This window comes from Cherax quadricarinatus, chromosome 9 (genome assembly GCF_038502225.1).
Source record: "Cherax quadricarinatus isolate ZL_2023a chromosome 9, ASM3850222v1, whole genome shotgun sequence".
Taxonomy (NCBI): Eukaryota; Metazoa; Arthropoda; class Malacostraca; order Decapoda; family Parastacidae; genus Cherax; species Cherax quadricarinatus.
In genome coordinates, this window is record NC_091300.1 from 13089501 (window position 1) to 13094816 (window position 5316).

Here is a 5316-nt window from a genome sequence, read left to right on the forward strand (position 1 = left end):
AAGCGGGGCAGTGGACAGTGCAGGGGTAGAGGGTAGCAAGAGATTGAGGTAGAAAGGAATGTGAGGAGTACTAGAGGCATCATCATCAATCATCATCATCAGTCATCATCATCATCCATAATTCATCATCATCATAGTTTGTGCAGTAAATCAGTTGGTGTCAAAAAGTCAATGAGAGAGTCTGGGTTAAAGGAGGGTCCCTCTGCAATATGGGAAGGTAAAGTAAGGGTAGTAGAGTGGTGACAACATTGGAGCTAAATTCTGCATGCTCATTGAAAGAGTGGGCAGTCCAATAGAATATGGCTAACAGAAATTGGAACTTGACAATTCTCATAGAATGGAACAGGGTGCCTCTCCATGAGATACCTGTGAGTAAGGCAAGTGTGGCCAGTGCAAAGATGGGAGAGAGTAGTCTCCCAACCTTGACACTGATAGGAGACGGCCAGAACCCTATACTCAGTTTAATAGAATGTAGTTTATTTTGGAGAAGATCAAACTACTGTTGCCAACGGGTGCGAAGGTGGGTAGCAATTACAGCAAAATAGTCCGTGAGTGGAACGCCTTTATACGAAACTGGGAAGTCATGTACTACTGACCGTGCAGCAGTGTCTGCCTGTTCATTGCCCTGTACATTAACATGACCGGGGACCCAACAAAAAAACAATCTTTGTGCTTGCTACAGATACGGCATAACCAAAGTTGGATACGAAGAACTAGGGGATGAGGTGTATCAAATTTTCATATAGCCTGTACTCACCTAATTGTGGTTGCAGGGGTCGAGACTCAGCTCTTGGCCTGTAAAGCACTAAGGAAGTCTGAAACGACCACAAGTGGTGACAGAGGCATAGATGCAATACAGATAAGTGCTATGAGAATGGCATTCAATTCAGCCATAAAAATGCTAGCCGGGATAATAAATGCCCTCGCACGACGCTCTCCGGAAACGCTGCTGCGAATCCAAAGCTGTCGTAAGACTTGGAACCATCGGTGTACACTGCGATGGTGTGAGAATGAGATCAGAAGTGGTTAAGACAAAGAGCGAAAAGTTACCATAGGCAGTTGGGCTTTCGCACATGGCAGTGGGAAAGAACAGACACGAACTGTTGGAACTTCCCAAGGGGGTAGGGAGAAGTGAGATCCTACATGAACATAGAAAGGTGGTAACTGAAAAGAAGACGAGCAAATGTAGGTGAAGAGAAAAGGGACGGAATAAACAGGGGCGACTAACAAATAAAGAACATCTGGTAACATCAGTGACTATCCAATATGTGGAAGGATTGCGGATGTCATGAGAGTGAACATAATAGCAAAGGCAATGAGCATCACAGCGAACAAACAAGGATGGAATATTCGCCTCTGCATAGAGGCTCTCAACCGGTGAAGAGTGAAAAGCACTGAGGCATAAACCTAATCCCTGGTGATGGATGGGATTAAGTGAAATAAGTAAACTTAATTAGGAAACAGCAATGTGACATTACAGTTGTTAAGAAAGATGGTAAACTCGAATAGAAATTCAGTCGGCCCATTATCAGTGAAATGCTACCATTTTAGCACTGTACTGCTGCTGCTATTATAATTAAAAAGAAGCACTAAACCTACAAGGGTCATACAGTGCAGCAGGGCAGAGGATAGTGCAGGGGTAAAGGGGTAGCAAGAGGGAGAGGTAGAAAGCGCTGTGAGGAATGCTAGGGGCAGGATCATCAAAGTTTGTGCAGTAAATCAGTTACTGTCAAAAAGTCGATGAGAGTCTGAGTCAGAGGTGGGTCTGTCAGCAAGGAGGGAAGATAAAGTAAGGGCATTAGTGAAGTGACGACATATGAGGTACTGTACTGTTAGTAATGCCACATTTCACTATTTATTTATTTATTTATTTATTACCAATTTGAGCACACATACAGAGGTACAAAAAAATACAGATAAGAGCAGCATGCCAAAGCCACTTATACTATGCATAGCATTACGGGCTGGCTTAAAATTAACTTAAGATTAACTAAGCAATGATGAAATCAGTGATAAAACATTAATGTAAACAGATTACTATAAAGCACAAGTGAGTATTACAAAGACAGGTCATATGGTTGCATTCAGTCATATGAAGGATTCTGTTAGGTAGTGTATTTAAAAAATAATAAAGTTAGATTCGGTTTTAGGTTTAACATTTATGTGATATAATTGTGAGAAACATTTAAGATATACAATTTATAAGGTTCAGTTATTCAGTATTTATTTGGTTTTGGGTGAGTAAGTGATCTTTGAGAAGAGACTTGAATTTATAAACAGGTAGTGTTTCTTTTATATTTACAGGTAATGAATTCCAGATTTTAGGGCCTTTTATGTGCATTGAGTTTTTGCATAGTGTGAGATGGACACGAGGAACATCAAAGAGTGATCTGTGCCTTGTGTTATGGTCATGTGTTCTGTTGAGGTTGGCAAGGAGATGTTTGAGGGGAGGGTTAATATCAGAGTTAAGTATTCTATGTATGTAATAGGTGCAGTAATAAGTATGGATGTTTTGTATGGTGAGTAGGTTTAGTGTATTGAATATTGGTGGAGTGTGCTGCCTGTAGTGAGAATTTGTTATCATTCTAACTGCAGCCTTTTGTTGGGTAATTAGTGGTCTGAGATGGTTAATTGTTGTTGAGCCCCATGCACAAATTCCATAGGTGAGATAGGGGTAAATAAGAGAGTGATATAAGGCCAGGAGGGCTGACTGTGGAACATAGTACCGTATCTTCGATAGTATGCCTACAGTCTTGGAAATTTTCTTAGAAATTTGTTGTATATGTGTATGAAATTTGAGTCTATTATCAAGGTGGATTCCTAAGAATTTTCCCTCTGTTAGCTTTGTGATAGGTGATCCGTTTATCATTATGTTAAGAGGGACATCTGTATGCATTCTTTCACTGATTTTTTTTTGACATCTCAAGTTTGTTTTTGTAACAAGGATACCTGAGCTGTAATTTGGGTTTCTAAATATGATTTCCTTAGGCAGATACCATATTTTAATTCCTAAATAAAGTACATTAGCCATTGAACATGATCGCTTATCAGGTCAGGCAGATAGGTCCCCATTTACTGCTGGGTCAGCAAAGTGAAACTGTCCAAATCATCTAAGCCTGCCCAGGATTCTTATCAGGGTCTCCACTTGTAAAAAATGCATAATAGCAACATACCATAGTCCTTTGCCTCCTTTCCTTCTGTTGACTGTGCCACAAGGGAGGTTCCTTGATGCTGGCGAGAGGCTCTTGCTCCAAGGAATGGGACCTGATTGCTTACAATTACTTTAGGTGCTATATGACTAAAGCTCTTAACAGTTTCTATGACTGTACAGTACTAATGGTCTGATTATACATTCTTAGCACATGTTAATTATATTTATATGAAGCACCAAAGATTTCAGACTAATATCCACACTCACTCTGTCTAAAACTCTTTTTGGTTTACATATCTACCAACATCTTCATTGTTAAATACTTGCAAAATACAGTACATGTAGTGCTAAACCCAAATGACCCTTAAAGTGAAAGGGGTGCCTTGACACTAGTGAAGAGGCCTTGATTCAAGGAATTGGAGTCACCTACCTTGTTTCATCAAACTTGATTACAGTGGAGCCCCGCTGTTAGGCCCTTTGGTAAAGAAAGTGAGGAACACGATCGAATTCAAGAAAGAAATCATTGAAAAATAGGAGAGTGGGGTGCATGTTACAGAGCTTGCCAGGATGTATGGCAAACCCCATTCAACCCTCACTTCGATCGTGGCGAAGGGAAAGGAAATAAAGTGTGCTGTTGTTGCAAAAGGGGTAGATATGCTGACAAAAAAAAGAGATCCCAAACCCTCGAAGTGGAAAGGTTATTGTTGGTGTGGATTACCCAAAAACAGTTAGCAGGAGATAGTATTATGCAGTCAATAATATGTGAAAAGGCAAGGCAGTTGCACGACGATCTCGTAAAGAAAATGCCAGGTAACGAGTGGTGATGCTTGTGATTTAAAGGCCAGCAAAGGTTGGCTTGAGAGATTAAAGAAGCGTAGTGGCATACACAGTGTGGTAAGGCATGGTGAGGCTGCCAGGTCTGACAAAAAAGTGGCTGAGAAGTTTGTACAGGAATTTAAGGGGTACGTAGACAATGAAGAATTCCAACCCTAACAAGTGTTCAGTTGTGATGAAACAGGCCTCTTATGGAAGAAAATGCCAAAGAGGACCTACATCACGTGAGAGGAAACGGCACTCCCAGGACACAAGCCTATGAAAGACAGGCTAACTCTCATGTTTTGTAGTAATGCTAGTGGGGATTGCAAAGTAAAGCCTTTACTGATGTATCACTCTGAAAATCCCAGAGTGTACAAGAAAATCGGTGTCGCCACGAGTGTGATGTGGAAGGCTAACAGTAAGGCGTGGGTCACAAGGAAAATTTTCCTTGATTGGTTTAATGAAGTTTGGCCCCAGTATGAAGAAATACCTCCTGGAAAATAAATTGCCACTCAAGTGCCTCTTGGTAATGGACAATGCTCCTGCTCATCCTCCAGACTTGGAAGAGCAAATGGTGGAAGAGTTTAGTTTCATCACGTTGAAGTTCTTGCCCCCTAATGCAACTCCTCTCCTCCAGCCTATGGACCAGCAGGTCATTTCAAACTTCAAAAAACTGTACACCAAATTATTATTATTATTATTATAATCAAGGGGGAAGCGCTAAACCCGGAGGATTATACAGCGCCTGGGGGGGGGATGTGGAAGGCATTCAGGCTTAATTCGGGGAACTGGAGCACAGATCCAATTCCCTAAATCAAGAGCCCCTCACCAACATCAAGGAACCTTCCTTGAGGGGCTGTACACCAAAGCAGTGTTTCAAAAGTGCTTTGAAGTGACCTCAGACACTGAATTGAACCTAAGAGAGTTCTGGAAAGATCACTTCAATATCCTCACTTGTGTAAACCTTATAGGTAAGGCTTGGAAGGGAGTGACTTGCAGAACTTTGAACTCTGCTTGGAGAAAATTGTGGCCACAATGTGTACAATTATTATTATTATAATCAAAAAGAAGCGCTAAGCCACAAGGGCTATACAGCGATACAATGTGTACAAGAGAGGGATTTTGAAGGGTTTGGGGCTGACCCTAAGGAGCCTATGCCAGTTGTGGAAAGTATTGTGTCACTGGGGAATTCCATGGGGTTGGATGTGAGTTTCAAGGATGTAGAAGAGTTGGTGAAGGACCACAATGAAGAACTAACCACTGCAGAGCTGCAAGAACTTCATCTGCAACAGCAAGAGACCACAGCTCAGGAAATTGCTGCACAGGAGGAAGAAGAGAAATGGAGGAAG